This window comes from Heterocephalus glaber, unplaced genomic scaffold (assembly GCF_053883595.1).
Source record: "Heterocephalus glaber isolate CG9 unplaced genomic scaffold, H.glaber_assembly_v1.0 deba00000942, whole genome shotgun sequence".
Taxonomy (NCBI): domain Eukaryota; kingdom Metazoa; phylum Chordata; class Mammalia; order Rodentia; family Bathyergidae; genus Heterocephalus; species Heterocephalus glaber.
Genome location: NW_028258174.1, coordinates 1,683,827 through 1,702,336, shown reverse-complemented (window position 1 = coordinate 1,702,336; position 18,510 = coordinate 1,683,827). Strand labels below are relative to the sequence as shown.

At 49.6% G+C, this 18,510-nt stretch overlaps 1 protein-coding gene across 5 annotated transcripts in view; it reads left to right on the top strand.

Annotated features, from left to right (window-relative positions):
• The first annotated feature begins 3,743 nt into the window (after nucleotides 1-3,743).
• Bend3 (BEN domain containing 3) overlaps nucleotides 3,744-18,510 on the top strand; it is a 40,970-nt gene continuing 26,203 nt past the window's right edge. Inside the window, exons 1-2 of one of the 5 annotated variants that reach the window (XM_087208699.1) lie at nucleotides 3,744-4,653; nucleotides 18,154-18,235. The gene's annotated coding sequence lies outside the window, so the exon portion shown is untranslated. Of the gene's footprint in view, nucleotides 4,654-4,976; nucleotides 8,678-8,705; nucleotides 18,236-18,510 lie in introns of those variants that run through there. The other 4 variants (XM_087208700.1, XM_087208701.1, XM_087208702.1 and 1 more) reach the window with 4 other exon arrangements.

The window sequence follows — 18,510 nt, the reverse complement described above, 5'->3', positions numbered from 1 at the left end:
TTAATCTTACTTTTATTTTATTTTATTTTTGGTACCGGGGATTGAACTCAGGTCCTTGCGCTTGCGCAGCAGATGGCGAAACCACAGAGCTAAATCCCCGGCCCCTTTAATCTTACTTTTAGTAGTCTCAGTCCTAGTGGGTGGGAGAGGATGGCCTACCCCAATGAGATAAGGGTTTGTTTATAGGTGAAATCTCAAAAGGGTGGTATAAATTTCCTTAGGGAAGTATGTAAATCTGGCCAATGTGATTTTAATCTTCTTCAAGATGTGCCTCCAGCCAGTTTTAATGTGCTCATCTTCTGCACAGACTCTCTAAGTGCCTAGCCCATCCTGCCTAGAATATTTCTTTTTTTTTTTTTTTTGGTACCGGTGATCGAATTTGGGACCTTGGGCTTGCTCGGCAGGCACCAGAACCACTGAGCTAAATCCCTGGCCCCTTGCCTAGAATAGTTCTACCTAATTCAGCTGTCTATGATAGTGGCACATGCCTGTAATCCCAGCACTCAGGAAGCTGAGAGAGGAGGATTGCTGTGAGTTTGAGGCCAGCTCAGGTTACATGGTGAGTTTAAGAAGAGCCTGAACCACATAGAAAGACCTTGTCTCAAAAACAAAAACAAAAACATTCAATTATTAGCACACGTTTGTGTTTTCGGTAATAATGATTATATTCACCACGGGGAGTTGGCACTTGTACGTAGCATATCTTAGTTCTTTTTATGTCCCCTTCTCCCCTCCATCTCTTGGCCCCTTTACAACTTTTTTCTTTTGTTTTGGTACCGGGATCGAACTCGGGACCTTGCATTTTTGAGGCAGGCAGTGGAACCACTGAGCTAAATCCCCAGCCCTGCTTTTTTCTTTTTTTGCGACAGTGTCTCACTCTGTAGTTCGCGTTGGCCTTGAACTCATGGCAATCCTCCTGCCTCAGCCTCCCCAGTGCTGGGGTTACAGGTCTGCACCACCAAGCCCAGCCAACTTTCTACTAGAATTTTTTTTTCTGGTACTGGGGATCAAACCAGGTGGTGCTCAACAGCCGAGCTGCATCCCCAACCCTTTTTAAAGCTTTGGAGACAGGGTCTTGTTAAATTGCTAAATCCATAGGCTGGGCTGGAAATTTGCAATCCTTCTGCTTCAGCCTCCCAAAGTGTGAGGATTATAGATGTGTGGCACCATGCCCAGTTTATTTTTAATCAATTAAGCTTTTTATTTGGACAGGGTCTCACTATGTAGTCCAGGCTGGCCTTGCACTCAAGATTCTCTTGCCTCAGCCACCTGATTTGTGGTATTACAGAAGTGTGCCATGACACCTGGCTGGAACTATGATTTATTTATTGTGGTACTTGGGACTGAACTCAGGGCTTTCATACTGAGCTATGTGCCCAGTCTCCTTTAAAATTTTTAATGTTTTTGGGGCTGGGGATTTAGCTCAGTGGTTTCTCTGCCTGCTGCACAAGCACAAGGACCCGCGTTCGATCCCCGGTACCAAAAAAAACAAAAACAAAAAAATGAAGAGGGTAGAAAATTTGTAATGTTTTTGAAAAAAACCTTCTAGTGGCTGGAACTTGTCATGCTCCTGCCTTTACTGCCTGGATTACAGGTGTGTGCCATCATGCCCTGCTAGGACTTTTAGATTTTTAATTATTAGGACATGTTTGCAGTACACAATGATTACATTCATCCCGAGGAGTCGGTACGTGTATATAACACATCTTGTTTTTTTATCCCCCCCCCAACAATTTTTGAAGATTCCAAAATTAGATACTACGGTTCCTATAGATTTGTTTCACCTGTCTGTACTATTTTCCCTTCCTCTTTATACAGAAAAACAAAACATCAAACCCCTCATATGAACACTGAAACCATTTGAAGGTAGGTAAGGGTTTAGGCTAGATAGCAATGACTTCCATTTTTGGTAATAACTTATTTGGAACAAGCAGTTTACCAAAAGATCATACTTTTACAGTAGTACTCAAGGTCCGTGTAAGTATCCTGAGAGGTGTTCTGAAAAGTCAGATGTGTCAATTAAGGCTGGCTGCTTGTCTTGGATGCTTTTTTCTTTTCTAAAAGGTCCTAGGAATGGACCCCTAAGCCTTTGCACTGAGCTACATTCCCAGCAACACCCCCCCCCCGCCCCGACTTTGAGACAGGGTCTATGTAGCCCAGGCAGGCCTCCGATGATTTTCCTGCCTCAGCCTCCCAAGTGCTGAGATTATAGGCACATGCCACCACGTCTGACTCCCAGCCCTTTAAAATTTTTTTTGACACAGGGCCTGGCTAAGGAGCTAGCTTGCCCACGTTGGGCTCAAACTAGTGATCCCCCTGCCTCAGCCTGCGAGTGTAGGGCTCACAGGCCAGGGCTACCATGCCCAGCTCTTTGATGCTTATTTATATTTAATAGTGAATTCTATTTTTAACAAAATTATTGCACTTGCCATAATCCTCGGTTTCTAACATGAACACAGGAATGTTAATTTATAATATTTCTATAGTTTCATTATTTAATTTCTCCCTAAATACTCGAGCTGTTACTGTGAATGATTGGCTAAAAATACAACCCTTAATACACATTTCTTCAAGTTCTTTCTAAAAATTTAACAAGGTCATTTGAGTTTCTTAAATTTCTACAGCGAAGCGGGTTAAATGCAGAATGACCTTAAATGCTACTCTTAACTCTTCTACAGGGAAATCCTAGAAAACGGAACTAATGAAATGCAGCTTCTACTTTTAAAATTCTAATTATAACTGTCACATTAAATTGAAGGTGAGAATAAAACTTCAGCATCTGTTAAAGTCAAGCGATGTACTGTATCATACGTGTTATTTAACGTGCAAGTGTAAAAGTCAAGTTTCCTGCAGAAATCTAAGCGCCTCCACGCAAGTCTTCTGGGAACGTAGAAATTAACCATTCTCCCTCCAGCGTCCTCCTCCCTTCCTCCCTCTGCCCGATTTTAAATGTAGATAGGGCGACCCCGAGTCTTTTGAATTTGAAGGGCTGCTATCTCGGCCCCATTCTTTTCATCATCCTGTTTTGAATGACACTGAGCACCTATAGATTCTTTTACAAAAGCCCTCTCCAGGCTGCTGGCTAATTTTGCATAGCAATTGGCACTGACTTCTGCAAGTCTGGGATCGAAACACAACTCGAGAACGTTCCGCGCAGCTCGTTAAAAGCTTTTAGTTAACTGAACCCCATGCCTTTGAATTTCAAACCCGAAGGGGGAAAACTTGCGAAATGACTAAATTCCAGTTGGAGCGGTGTGGAGGTTAGGGTAATCCAAAACTATACGTTAATTCAAGCCCTCGCCGCCACTGGGCAGCCAGGAGAAGCATATGCCTTCTTTTCAAATCTATTCTACCTATTCACTGACCGCGCGAGGCTGGGCCACATGGCCCTCTCTCGCAGCCAGTCAGCTGTGAGCAGCAGATGGGACCATTTGCATTTTTTTTTTTTTTTTTACTTCCTTCGATCAGGAAATTAAAGGACTTAAAATTTACATTCGCATTGTTTGCTTAAAATACAAACGTGGCTTCAATGCTGAATTGGGTTTCCCTATCCTCGCCTCCTCCCCATCCAGGAGACGAGAAAATACCCGAGGGGCAGGCTTCCTATATATCAACTTGGGCTCTGCAGGCCGGGAGCTCGCAGGGGACCAAATAAGTGTTCACCGAGTTGCGAGTCGTTCGGAGCGCGGAGTGCACGGGTGCCGTGGGCTCGGAGCTGCGAGCGCGCGCGCGCGCCCCTCAGCCTTCCGTGCGCAGCCTCCAGTCTCCAAACTTCGGGCTGCAAGTTGAAAGCAGATTTTCAGCCCTGCTTACTGCAGAGGGCAGCCACCCTGCTGGGGGAGTGGCCAGAGCCAGCGTTTCCCAGCGCCGGGGGTCGCTCCCCCGTCCCGCCGGACTCCATGAACCTCCGCCGGGGGCCACCGCGCCCGATGTCTTTGTGCCGGGCGCGGGGCGGGAAGACCCGCCCTGGGGTCGTGGGCTGCGACCGAAATGCTACAAACTCAGGAGAGGTGCGGGCGCCGAGGCAGAAGACGCTCCGCACTGTCCTCGTCCCGCGGGGAAAAAGTACTAAAAGAGGCATTTCGGACCAAACTCGGGTCTGAGAAGCCACGTTTCAGAGAATGACCCGGGGGGCAGAGCTGCCGAGGCCAGGCTCGCAGGGTCGTGGGTGCGCGGCCGCCGCCTCCAGCCCGGCAGCCGGCGCGGGCCCACGTGGAGCGCAGCGGGGCGCCAGCCGAGCGCGCGGGGCCGCCCGGGTCCCCGGAGCGCGCGCCCCAGCGCCCCAGCGCCCCGCCGCCGCCGCTCACGCCCGAGCGCCGCCGCCGGTCCCGCGTGTGCCCCGCTGAGGGGGAGGGGCGGGCCGGGCCGGGGGTGGGGGCGGAGGGGTTGTGGTTCCACTGCAGCGGGGGCTCCTGTGTCCTTGTGCGGAAATGACACACGGAGTCCCGTCACGTCACGCGAGAGCGCAGCGCACGGACACACACAAAGAGAGGGGAAAATACACGGCGCCCGCCCGCCGCCCCCAGCAACTCCGCGGGCCGCCCCTCCAGGCCCTCGGCTCGCGGCCCCCAACCCCGGCCCCGCGCCCTTCCCCGCACGTGGCGCCCGAACTCGGCGCGGGCCCCTCGGCAAAGTAGAGAACTCGCGTCCCAGGTAAGTGCGGGGCGGACCGGGCCGACCGCGCAGTGGCGGCTCGGGGCAGACAGACGCGAGAGTGGCGGCGGCCACCTCCATGCCGGGGTGGGGGCGGGCGCAGGGGAGGGGACGCGAAGGGGGGTTGCTGGAGCGCGCTGGCCGGGAGGAGCGCCCACCCGCGCGGGGCCGGGGGCCGGAGCCCCGGCGCCCACGGGCTCGCCGCGCCCATTGTGCCGCGCGCCCCTTTGTGCCCGCTCGGAACGCCGAGGCTCCATGGCGTTCCGGGGAGCACGCGCGTCGCGCGCGGGAGGGCGGGGGGGAACGCGCAGTGGAACGGTCCGCGCCGCCGCCGCCTCCCGCCCCACTCGCGCCGCGCGCCGGCCCCTCACCCCCGCCGGGCGCCGCGATGGAGCAGTCGGGGTCGCCGGAAGGCTTTGCGGAGCCTTCGGCGCCTCAACCGGGCTGCGGCGGGAGACGGCGGCGCCGCGTGTGGAAGGGGGTGACCGAGCACGAGCAGGGAGCGGGCAGTAGGGGGAGTTGCCGAGAGGGCAGCGCGGCGCCGGGGGATGAGGAGCCGCCGGTCGAAGGGACGCTGCCTCCGGACTCTGCAAATGGAGCGGGGCCGGCAGCGGCGACGGCGGCGGCCGGGAGCGGAGAGGGAGGCGCCCCGCCGCTAGGGGGCGCGGCGCCATCCCCGGCCTTTCCACGGCGGTCCGCGGTTCCCGCTGCCAGTGCGCTGGAGGCGGGCCCGGCGCCTTGGGTGTGTGGCACCGGGCTGGCGCGAGGCCTTGCTGCCCTCGCGGAGCTGCACCCTTGGGCGCTAGCCATGCCGCGTGACCGCTTCCTTGCCCTCTATGGGTGGCGTGATTTCCCACACACTTTGTCCTTGCCTTCGCCATAAGTTGTGCAGCACTATATGTGTGTATTGCTACATATTTTCATTAAAAGAAAAGCAAGGTGTTTGTTCAGGTGGCGCATCCGGAAGAATTTAGGACGAAGCCAGGCAGACGAATGCTCGGAATAGGGTTAAACATTTCAAAGTCATATAAGGACGCTCAACTTCACCTTAAAGTAACTTCTGCATGCTTTACTACAAATGTTTATCTTGTCACAAGGAGCAGTAGAGTGCCAGAAAGCTAAGGCTGCAGGAAACGGAGGCACGGGTGAGCCTTTCAGGCTAGATTGGATTTGCAGAAAATTCTTTTGTTGCCCTCAGTCCACCTCCATCCTGCAGTTTTTTCTTTCTGTAACCATACATCTCTAGTTTCTGGTTTTACAGTATGTCCCCATTCACGACACTGCCATATTCCCTCAGTACTGGGATTTGGGCAAAATTTTGTGTCTTACTAGTTTAACATCCTCAGTTGCTTTTGTAGAATACTTTCTTGGTTTTTTGAGACACAGTTTTGCTTTGTTTTTTTGTTTCTGTTTGTGCCAGGCATCAAACTCAGGACCTTGTGGTTTCGAGGCAGGTAGCAGCACTACTGAGCTAAATCCCCTGCAACATCCCCAGTTGCTAACTCAGTGTGATAACTTAGTAGTTGTTCATTAAGTATTTGTTAAGCTAATAGAAACTTCTGGACTGGAGAATGTGGGATCAGAGTGGCCAGTTGCTTTGGTGGGTTAGCTAGAGTGTTCCTGGCCCTTGAAATCCTCAGGCAAAAACTAGAGCTTTTAAAATCTGTCGTGTGAAACCTGCCATCTAGTATGGGCTTTACTAGGTAGATGTCATCTCCTGTTGAACTAATTAACAGAAAAGTTTCATGTTCTTCTCCCACCCCTAACAACACAGAGCAAGAAGGGAGGCCAGTTAGGACCCAGCAGACGGGAAGGAAGATCAGCATCCCAGCAATCTAGTAAAGGCGCCACATTGACACGATGTCTTAACATACTCCCCCTGGGATCCCTTCATGGCACATATGTGAGCAAAGGCCTGGCAAGATGACTGATAATTATGGAAAGGGAAATTGGGCTCAACCCTGACAGGTTTATGGGAAATTTTATTTTTTATTTATTTACTTAGTTTTGATTTTCTTTTCTTTCTTTTTTTTGAATCGGGGATCAAACTCGACGTTTTGCTTTCAAGGCAGGTGGTAGGCAGCACCACTGAGCTAAATCCCCGGCCCTATTTTTGATTTTTTGAAGCAAGGTCTCACTATGCAGTTCAGGCTGGCCTTGAACTTGAGGCAGTCCTCTTGCCTCAACCTCCGGAGTGCTGGGATTATGGGCATGCACCACCACATCCAGCCTGAAAATTTAATATTCTGCAGAAATGTCCCACCTGCCACTTTATTTAGAGCTGCTTCTTTAGCGCTCTCATTGCCCTGAAGCAATGGAAAAGAGAATACTATGCTAGTATGAATTGTATTGGCACCATAATGAAAAATTTAAATACTTCAAATATTAGAGTGAAGAAGCACATGAAGATTGTTAGCCAGGGAAGATAATTTGGTGTTAGTGTCTGGGAGGTGGGTAAGACGATTTTTGTGGCCCATGGGTTTTTGTTGTTCTGTTTTTTGTACCGGGGATTGAACTTGGGACCTTGTGCTTGTGAGGCAGGCAGGGAAACCACTGAGCTAAATTCCGGCCCCTGTAATTTTTTTTTTTTTTAAGACAGAATCTTGCTGTGTAATTCAGGCTGGCCTTGAACTGACTATGTAGCCCAGCCTGGCCTCAGCACCAATCGTCCTGCCTCAGCCTTCTCAGTGCTGGGATTACATGTATGTATCCCTGGCTCAAATGATTGATTTTTCTTTTTGAGTCATGCTATCCAGTTCAGGCTGATCTTGAACTCACTATGTAATCCAGGCTGGCCTCAAACTCATGGAGATACTCCTACCTCAGCCTCCCAGGAGCTGGGATTATAGGCATTGACACCATGCCTGCCTCAAACTTGTTTTAGAACTGAAGTTTACTCAGCAGGTCCTGTGCTCACCTTCCCTCCATTTTAAATTCTTGAGATGTATTTAAAATCAGCCTTCTTCATTGTTTTGTTTTCTATCAGTTGACACTTCTCTTTTTTGTTGGATTTTCACTTTTCCCTGGGCAGCGAGCAGAGTTAAATTCCCATCTATGAGGGCATGGATTGCTCAGTGGAAGGAATCACCAATGGCCTTGCTGTTGGTTTGAGTGTGGACCTGTCTACTACAGTGGGGAGACAACTTGCCTGAAGCCAGGGGCACAGGATGCACCCAACTGTGTCCCCAACTCAGCCCACTCGTGTAGTCCCAAGACAAAGCCCTTGAGACAGAGCTAGGCTGATACCTCCTGGGACCAACGGTTGCGCTCCTACAGTTGCTGGGTGAATATAGGAATGTGCTGCCCTCCTTCCCACCTGAGCCCACTTCCTGGAAGCCAAGGTTAAATGTAAGGAGCCTGATAAAGCAGTCTGAGGAGGCACCACTGCCCCCCAGGCCTGGGAGAACCTAAGTAGAACCTTGTAACTGAAGAAGCCACCTTTAGTCACGGTGAAGAAATGTAGTGACCAAAAGCTTGGACTCCAAATCACAGGCTGCTGGCAGGCAGGGTGGTTGAATGTCGATGTCTCTGAAAGAGGAGGCTGTGCTCTAAGGAAAGCAGCAACAATTACAGCTTTAGAAAAACACGGGAAATTGCACTGGTTTTGTGAGGACTGGTGTTTTTCAAGCTGCATTTGCTGATGTGTCTAAAAATAAAAACAAATTGGGAACATGGCATGCTAGTCCCACGGGCAGGATGCCACTGCCAAGAGGGCTGGGTTCTGAGAGCCCTGAGGCTCTCAGGCGACCTGTGAACCCAGAGACCCAGCAGGCGAGAGAGGGATGGCATGGGAACATTCTTCCTGTCCTTGGGGAGAGCATTTCATTGGATTTCATCCTTCTCCTGTTATTTTTTATTTTGAAAGACAAGTTAAACTTTTGTAAATCTTACTTTGTTTCTTGTTTGTTTGAGACAGTGTCTTGCTATGTAGTTTGGGATGGTCTTGAACTCACTATGCAGACTAGGTTGGCCTTGAACTTGCAGCAGTCCTCCTGCCTCAGCCTCCTGTGTGCTAGGATTACAGGTGTGTGCCACCATGCTGGGTTTCTAACCTATTTTATTTTATAGTTCTTATTAAAAGTGTTATCATTAAAATAAACTAACTTTTTTTTTTTTGGCACCGGGGATCGAACTCAGGACCTTGTGCTTGCAAGGCAGGTGGCAGAACCAGAGCTAAATCCCCGCCCCAAACTTTAACATTTTCTTTTAACTTTGTAATAGGTCACAGTGAGTGCAATTTTCACAGAAACTCTGAGATGAGGTAGGTGTGCTCAGCTTCGTTTTACAGAAGGACCAAAGCTTGGATGGGTAGATAGATGCTAAACATTGTAACTGGCTAAAAGCCTTTTTGTTTGTTGGTTTGTTTTGTGTTTTTTTGGTACCAGGGATCAAACTTGGGTCCTTGTGCTTGCAAAGCAGGCAGTGGAACCACTGAGCTAAATCCCCAGCCCTAAAAGCCTTTTTAAAAATCTGGGTTAAAGCTGGGCATGGTGGCACATGTCTGTATTCTCAACACTTGGGAGGCTGAGGCAGGAGTATCACTGAGTTCAAGGCCAGCCTGGGCTACATAGTGAGTTCAAGACTAGCCTAAACCACATAGCAAGGCCCTGTCTCAAACAGAAACAAAACAACATAATCTGGGTTAAAGGCCAGAAACTGAGTTTGCAACCCAGTTCCTCAGACTCTGAAGCTCAATGCAGAATTGCATCTTCTTGAAGGTGACTGAACTCCTTGTGGCGACCTAGGTCATCCGAGGGCTGGGTAGCTGCTCCATGTGCTCTTGCATCCTGAACCCAGCGCACAGCTGCTGCATGATTGCGGGCGGGGAAGCAGATTGGGTGCTCACACCCCCTTCCCCAGCCCTGCTCCCCTCGGAAGGCTGGGTGGAGACTGTCACCCTGGGAATCTGCCCTCACCTGGTCTCTTCCAGATCTCTGTCAGATCCCCCAGTAAGGTGTGGAGCTGGTCCCTGCCCTCCATCTTCGAGGTTGTGTCAGGGTTGAATGGGTGTCAGGCCCTTAGACTGTGGACCCAGCTATGAGAATATCAGCTGCTGTCCTCCTTTTCTGTATTTAATTTCTAGAAGTTAAATGGGCCATGATGGCACGCACCTGTAAACCAAGCACTCAGGAGGCTGAAGCAGGAGGATTGCTGCCAGTTTAAGACCAGTCTGGGCTACATAGCTACAGCCTGTCTCAAAAAACTGGGGGAAAAAAAGTTAATTATGATATATTGGAGCTTATGATATCAGGTCATGCAACGTGGTAGTTATGAAAGGACTGAAGTAAGGTTTGGTTTTATTTATGCCTTTAATATCCTTGAGTTTATTTTATTAGTGACATTTCTAAAATGAGTGGAGCATGTTATTTCTGCTTTACCTTTTGTGTGTCGTAGGGGCTGTAAAAGCCAACAGTCCCCACTGTCTCAGGTTCCAATCACATTCCTTGTTTTGGTTTTTTTTTTGGTTTTTTGAGACAGGGTCTCACTATGCAGCCCAAGCTGGCCTCAAACTTGAGGTGATCCTGGGCCTCAGCCTCCTGAGTGCTGGGATTACAAGTGTGCAGCACCACCCCTGTCCCCCAGGCACAATTCCTTTTTCTAGGGTTCATCTCAAGGAAATATGGCAAGCCAGCATTTGCTTTACCTAATGTCAGGAGACAGGTCTTGGAGCAGGGAGGGTTTGCTGGAGTGGCCAAGGTAGGGCTGCGGGCTGGCTCCTTCCTGGCCTACACCTCCTCCCCCTGGCAGGTCCTCCTGGCTGACAGACTTCTGAGGTAGCAGGCAGCATCTGGAGTCAGCTGGCTGGGATTTGAACCTTGAAGTTTGAGGAAGCCAAGTACTTCCCATTTCTGGGCCATAGCTTGTCCTGTGTGGGTGGGTCCAGCCACAAGCCTGTGGTGGCTCTTGCAGAGGACCTGTCCACAGTGTGGAGAAGCTCTGCCTGGCCTCTGCACAGCACCGGGCTCTTTAGAGGGCTTGATAGAGAGGTGCCATGGCCCCCCAGCTGCCTGTGCTGAAGTCAGCATAGAGAAGAGCCTGTGAGGGTCAGGGAAGGAAGAGAAGGTCCTTCGAGGGCAAGCCCTATGCCTCCCGAAAAAGAGTCTCCCACCCTGGTGCCTCAGCAGAATTTCCCCAGTCAGATCCCTACGCACAGCCTTGATGGAACCTTTTAACCGCTGAGCTTGCTGGGCTGGTCCTTCCTCTGCAGCCCAGGTCCTCAGCTCTCTGAGCCCCTCCTCTTCCCTCCTCCACAGCTCCTTTCTGTTTACTGTGAGTCCAGGCAGGGCTCTAGCACCCAGGTTGGCCCAGTGCTGAGGTAGGGAAAGAGCTGCAGCTGAGGTCAGGATGTCTCCCAGGGCACCCGAGCCAAGAGAAGCGCAAGGAAAGAGCCACGCAAGGAAAGAGCCACACGGACATTGTCCTGCACTGCATGTAGGCAGTGGCAAACCCAGTGTTTCCACCGTGGGGAGCTGCTAGGCCTCCTTTCTAGACCATTAGTTCCCAAAGCCAGCCACGCATCTCCTAAATGGCCTGGCTGATCTGGAGTGCTTGGCTTGGGTTGGTTTGTTTCTCCCCTGAAATTTGGCTCATTTTGAAAAAGAATCCAAGTATTGGGCAAATGCAGTGATAGAGTGTTAATGCATCCACTGGGAAATGACATTTCCTTGTGTTTAAAGTTGATTCTTTTTATTCACATTTGCCTTTATTGGATTTTTTTTGTTTTGGGTTTTGTTGCTTGAGACAGGATCTCACTTTGTATTCCAGACTGGCCTTGAACTCACTTTGTAGCCAAGCTGGCCTTGAATTTGTGGTAACCCTCCTGCCTCAGCCCCTGGAGTGCTGAGATTATAGGTGTGCACCATGACGCCCAGCTTCTCTTACATTTTCTTTGCAGGTTTTCATGTAGTGAGTGTATCAGTGATTAATAACAACTAATGGTGGATGGGGATGTAGCTCAGTGGTGCTGTGCCTGCCTCACAAGTGCAAGGCCCTGAGTTTGATCCCCAGTACCCCCCCCGCCAAAAAAAGCAACAGCTAATGGTTCTGGAGGGCTTCCCTGCCCCTAAGATTCCCATCGTACAGTCTGGCCCTCCAGTTCCTTCCTGTGTAGGAGGAGGTGTCCAGGCCCAGGTTCTTTGCTCTCTGGCTTTTTTGCTCATTTGGCTCAGAATCAGAAGTTTCAAGTGTTTGAGGCTCTGTAGGTACGGAAAGATTTGGCCAGGGCTCTCCCCCTCACCCACTATGGGGGTTGAACCCAGGGCCTACAAACGCTAGGCAAGTCCTCTGCCACTGAGCCACACTCCCAGCCCTGCCCAGAGGTTTGCAGAACTTGGTGAGGAATATACCTCACCAATTATTTCTTGATTGATGTGAACAAAGTTACTCCTGCTTGGATTTTCCCCCTCGAATTAACTTTGGTTAATGTTATGTCTCCCCACTGCCAAGTGTGGTGCTGCACTCCTGTAATCCCAGTACTTTGGAAGGCTGAGGCAGGAGGGTCACAAGTTGTAGCCCAGCCTCGGCACCTAGTGACTTAAGAAGACCCTGTCTCAAAATAGAAAATGGAAAAGGGCTGAGGATGTAGCTCAGTGCACAGGCCATAGGTTCAAATTTATACAAATTTATCTCTCTTTTTAAGGAGGAAAAAGTCTTGCGGGTCCATGTTAGAGTTTAAAAATTTGCATCGAGGCCTCTCCACAGGTGTGATACGCAGCCTGCGTGGGCTGGGGTGGGTGGTGGTCTGCACTATTTCCTGCCCACTCTGCCATCCTGCTGCTTTGCTCTTGGGATATGCTGTCTTCTGACCCTTCCCAGGGTCAGGCTTGTTCCTCTGGGAGGACTCTGCTCCGCCTGGCTTGTGATCCCTGCGCACCGCAGGCCTTTGCCTCGCCTTCAGCGCCTGGGGTCCCAGGCCATGTAGGGGAGACCGCCCTTGAGTTCTCGGAGGCCCCTTTCTGCTCTGAAACTGCACCTCAGTTTCAGCCTGTAAAATGGACAACAGCTTCTGCCTCCATTGCCTGGCAGAATGGGTGAGTCCACGGCAAGCTCCTCACAGCCCTCCCCGCCCTCCCCGCCGTGCTGGCTGGGGTGTGTGCGTGCGTGCGAGCACTGTGGTGTGGCGGGGAGGAGTGGAGGGTGCGGGAGCCAGCCTGGTCTCCCAGAGAACCACTTGTCTCTGGTTGTCATCTCAAGATCTGTCCCTCGGGAACTCGAAGCAAAATTAGAAGTGATGGACAAATTTTTAGGATATGTTGATTTAACTTTAGGACAAAAGGCAAGAGGCAGGCAGGGTTATCATGCCCGTTAGTCTCAAGAGCCCTTTAGACGAAAATTATTGGCTACTTTAGAGCTTTCATTTTTGTGGGTTAAATCATAACTGTCAATACTTGTGATGTTAATAGCTGGGTGTGGTGGCGCATGCCTGTAGTCCCAGCACTCAGGAGGCCGAGGCAAGAGGATCACTGAGAGTTCGAGGCCAGCCTGGGCTACACAGTGAGTTCAAGGGCACCCTGAACTACATGGTGAGGCCCTGTCTCGAAAAACAAAAAAAACACCCAACAACAAAACCCAAATATTTATGAGGTTATAGTAAAGCTGGAAAAATTTAAATATTTACTTAATTTTCAGTGACTAATAATAACAAGAATAAACCCATTACATCCATTACAAGGATATGGAATAACATTTTTCTGACATGTAGCTATTTTATAAAAAGCTAATAAAATGAGCAATACTATTTACATTTTTGCAAATCTCATTAGTGTCTTGCTTAAGAGAAGACAGCTGAGGGCTGGGCCCATCCCTCAGTGGTAGAGTAGAGTACTTGCCTCGAGTGCAGGAGCCAGGTTCTGCCCCAAGAGTCAGGACAGAGGCAGAGAAGACAGTTGAGTTTCCCTGGCTGCCACAGTACGTGGTCTGTGAACTCTGGAAAGCTCCCCTCCCGACTGTGAGAGAATGAGAGGGGAGGAAGGGACAGTAAGAAAAATAGTTTTTCATCTCGTGGTCCTGTACAGGTGAGCTGTCCCCCAGCCCCTCAGAGAGCCCTGTGTATGGTATCAGTTCAGTGATGTGAGTACTGCACTCTCCCACTCTGGCCAGCTCAGGCTCCCCACTGCTAATGGTGGAGTCGGGGAGCATGCCACACCACCACTGAGCTGGCTCTGCACACCCCTCGTGGAGAACCAGGATGCACAATATCTCTGGAAAGACTGTTTGTTGAGACAGGGTCTCACTTTGTAGTCCAGTCTGGTCTTGAACTTACTGTGTAGCCCAGGGTGGCCCAGAAGGTGAGGCAATCCTCTTGCCTCAGCCTCCTGAGTGCTGGGATTGCAGGTGTGCACCACCATCGCTGACTTATGCTGCCTCCAATGCAGTAACCCAGTGACTGGACACTGGAGTTTTGAACCCAAGATTTCTTCATTCCTTTTAAATTGTTCCATGTGGATATACAAGGTGTGACTGAAGAAGACTGTCTGTATTTATTTATTTTGAGTTTTTTTGAGACAGGCAAAGTGTCCTTATGCAGTTCAAGCTGACCTCTTAATGCACAGCAGTCCTCCTGCCTCAGCCTCCCAAGTGCTGGGGCTATAGGCATGCACCACTGCTCCCAGCTTAGAGTATATTTACATTTTCAAAAAAATTATTACAGTAAAAGACACATCATCATTAATCTCCCTCAAAATACTTCCCCTTGCTTTAAATGCACTTACCCCATCTTTCTTACTGGGTTCTGAGGAGGTTCTAAAAGTTTTTTATGAATGTCTTTAGTTGCGCTTTTGTCTTGATGTCCTGAATCCATTGAAAACATTTTATGGTCATTTCGACTTGGGGAAGAGCCAGAAGTGGTACCATATCCAGTGAATAAGGTGGGTGAGAATCCACTGTAACTTTTTTATTTTTTTATTTTTTTTGGTACTGGGGATTGAACTCAGGACCTTGCACTTGTGAGGCAGGCCACGGAACCACTGAGCTAAATCCCTGGCCCCATAGTGTAACGTTTTTTACGAGCCTGCCTTCCTATTGGATGGCACTTGAAGCCACGTACACTGTATTTTTGATCACACCTCATAAAGACAGTCAAGAAAGGACTTGCAGGACTGCTTCACAAAGTGGCAATGACAGCAGGAAAAGCGTTTGAAGCCAGGGAGTGTACTGAGAGGGGATTAATGGCAGTGTGTCTTTTACAGTAATAAATTAAAAAAATTATTCACAGTATTTTTTGATCACTGGTTGTATTACTGAGTAAAAACACTAAATATCTTCTGTCTTCTATTTTATTTTATTTTTGAGACAGGGTGTCCTCCTGGTGTAGCCCAGGTTGGCCTTGCCTCGGCCCTCCTGAGTGCTGGGATTACAGGAGTGCACCATCATGCCTGGCTAAGTATTTTCTGTCTTAAAATGATCTAAAATGTCCTGTAATGTGGAACTATTTCAGTTTTTCCATTTCCTTGTGGTGTGGTTCTTCTTGGCCTCCTTTTTGATCTCCACACTTTCCCTCTCCCTCAGTATCCATTCCTGGGTGCCTGCCACTGGGGAGGATTCAGATTCATCCCTGCCTCAGTTCTCCATGTTCGAGGCACAGCAGACCCCAGCCCTGCACTTTATTGTTTGTAGCCAGTTTATACACCTGTCCTTGTAATTTGATATTTGAGCGACTAAAGCATTTTGTTACTTATGAATACTTGGAGTCGCCCTCCTTTTGTATGTGTGGGCTTTTGTTTGTTTTATTGGCCTTGAGCTCTCAGTGACCCTCTTGCCTCAGCCTCCCAGGTTACAGATCTGCACCCCCGGCCCAATTTTCCTTTTCTGCTTTTGTAAACTGAAGGCTTTTCTGATGCCTCATACTCTTCTTCCATGTGCCCTGAATGGAAAGATGAAGGAATATTGCCTATCTCACTCTGTGCTACATCTTTCTAAGCTGTGCCCCACATCAAACCCTTCTGTGCCAATGCAGTCCCTTTACCTGAGGATCTCAGAACTGTTTTCTTGGGAAGGGGTTGTGCCTAGGGGTTAGCTCCATAGAAGAGTACTTGCCTGGTGTGCAGCTGCCCCTGGGTTCAGTTTCCAGCAAAACACCCACATGCACGCACACATATGCACACATGTGAGCATTTTTACTTGTTAAATTAACCACTGGAGACTGGTCCTTTTTGAGAGTTACCAAGATCTTACAAGCTATGACATTTTGTTTTAGGGTTTTTGAGATAGGGTCTTGCTATGTAGTTGAGGGCTTCCTCCTGCCTCAGCCTCCTGAGTGCTGGGATTACAGGCATGCTCACCATACCCAGTTCAGCTGGAGGCTGAACGGAGGACCCATGGACTCCCACCACCATCTGTTTAACTCTTCCCCTGGCTTGTTCAAGGGGCTCTGCAGATGTCGCAGCATCCTGTGGGAGAAAGCTGATTTCGGGAGCTGCGTGCATGCATAGTGATTTGGTTTGAGGTTTGTGTGAGAAGGAAGCTGGTAAAGGCATGGGACACTGAAAGAGAAGTTCCACGCAGCCCAGCAGGTGGAGGACTCAAGCGTGGCAGTGGCTGGGTGCTATAGGGTCCATGGTGGCCGTGTGGCTCCTCCTAACCTGCAGTTACACAATGGGAAGGAATGTTTGTGGCATGCTCGGCATCTGGGTGCTGTTGTCCACCCACGAAGAGCAGAGTTCGTGACCTTCCACTGAACAGATGACCAGGAAATGGAGGTAGCAACATGATACCCATCTCCTTTCTCCCCAGCCGTGACTTGTTGCTAAGCTGTCAACAGTTGGCTTGAGGATGCAGGGAGTGACCTGCGCATCCCCTGCAGAAACCTCCTTGCACTGTGGGGTGGAGTCTCTCTCCAGGCCCCGGGCAGGTTGGGTTTCTCTGCGGTGAAAGGAAAGTGGGTTGGTTCCTCTGCTGCTGCTGGACAGAGCCCTGAGACTGGGCCCATCGAAAGCACCTTCCAAGAGAAGGAGGGCTCTGCTCTTCCTCCTCTAGCTGGCTGATAGGAGGTACAGACAGACTCGCTTTCAACCTTGGTCCTGCCACTCAGTCTGTGATGCTGAGCCAGTGGCCTTTCCTGGGTTTTTTTCTTGGTGACATTGGGATTCAGGTAGCTCGGAGTATGAGGCACAGGTGTGTGTGCAGTGGCAGCCAGGTGCTCAGCGTGCAGATCATTGGCTGGGACATGAGGAGGACCTTCCCTGCCTCGCCGACACGCTTCCACGAGTACAGCTCTGTGGGGCTTGGGGTTGCCTCCATGCTTACATAGCATCTGTCTCTGGTCTACAAAAGGACAAAGAAGTGTTTTCCAAGGCAGATGCGTTCTAGATGTCTTGGCTGCCCAGGCACCTGGCCCTTCCTCCCACCTTGCCCAAGACTTCCTGCTCCCCAGCGCCCTCCTTCCCCATGTGTGCTCCTGTTGTTACATCTGGGGCTTCACCTTTATGGTGCTGACTTGGCACTGTAATGTCACATGGTGGTGACTCCACGGCTCCTTATGTGACTGGCGCCAGAGGAGCATGGGTGGGTGGGTTTCTTGGTAGATGCATGGCGTGTCCTTCCTTGTTCCTCTAGTTCTCTGCGCTGTGCTTTCATCCAATTTTGTTTTCTTTTTTTTAAAATTCTTTTTACTTGTGGTACTGGGGATTGAACCCATGTCCTTCACATTGAGTTATATCCTCAATCCTTTATTTCACTTTTTATTTTTAGACAGGGAGACAGGATCTTGCCAAGTTGATAAATTGCCCAGACTGGGTCTAAACTTGGTAGGCCTCCTGCTTCAGCTTCCCAGAGTGCTGAGATTATAGGTATGCACCACCACACTTGGGTTTTTGTTTTCTTTTCTTCTAGTGTTTGCTCACCCTTTTATTAACTGATTGATTGATTATTTATTTATTTATTTTTGGAGACACAGTCTTTGCCATGTAACCTAGGCTGGCCTCAAGCTCAAGGCATCCTTTTGCCTCAGCCTCCCAAGTGCTGGGATTACAGGCATGCGCCACCAGGTCCATCTTGCTCATCCTTTTAACACTTCTGCTTAGCCAGAATCTTCAAAGTATTTTTTCCGCCATCACCCTTTTTCTTCAAGTAAATCAGCTGCTGTCTCTTCTCTTTCCATCTTTTAATCTCAAGAATGTAATTTGTACATTGTACCTGCCTCTGACAGCCTGTCTCTGTGTTTTGGTTCTCACTTCTGCCCTTCTTGGAGGGGTAGATATGTGATTGGGTGGCAGTTTCCAAGGGCACTCGGCTCCCAGCTGGGCTGGAAACCAGGCCTGGGTTTTTGCCTGGCCTGGCCCAGCCAGCTCTCTTGTCCCCTCGGGCATGCCCAGCACACAGGCAAGCTTTATTTCTTGAAGTACAATGGAAGAATTGCTAAACTCTGCCTGGTAAAATAGTGCATGGATCCTTAAAGTTGACCTAGTGTTTTCCTTCAGTAATATTGTACTCGGGGTATTTTTCAGATAAGAGACAGCTTTGTGAGAAGAAATTATTTTTAATTTTAAATCTTTTTCTCTTTAGTCCTCTGAAAGGCAGTATAATACAGGAATGAAAAGAACCAGGCCTGTCTCAGTGTTACTGGGATGCTCAACAGACACACTAGGTAACCAGTCCCATTCTTGTGGATTTTTAAGCTATTTCTATGTGTGTGGATGACCTAAAACCACCTCGTCCACTCCTGTAAAACAGGATGATATGTTGGCCACACAGCATTCCTGGGCTGGGGTGTTAGACCTTGACCCCTTGAATGTTTACTGAACATTGTAGGTGGCACCCCTTTGACAGAAGTCTCACGAGATGTTCCGTGGTCGTCCTTCCATGTTGTCTGTAACAAAAATGAGAACTCTGCCCATAGTCACCAGAATCGTTGTGGGAACC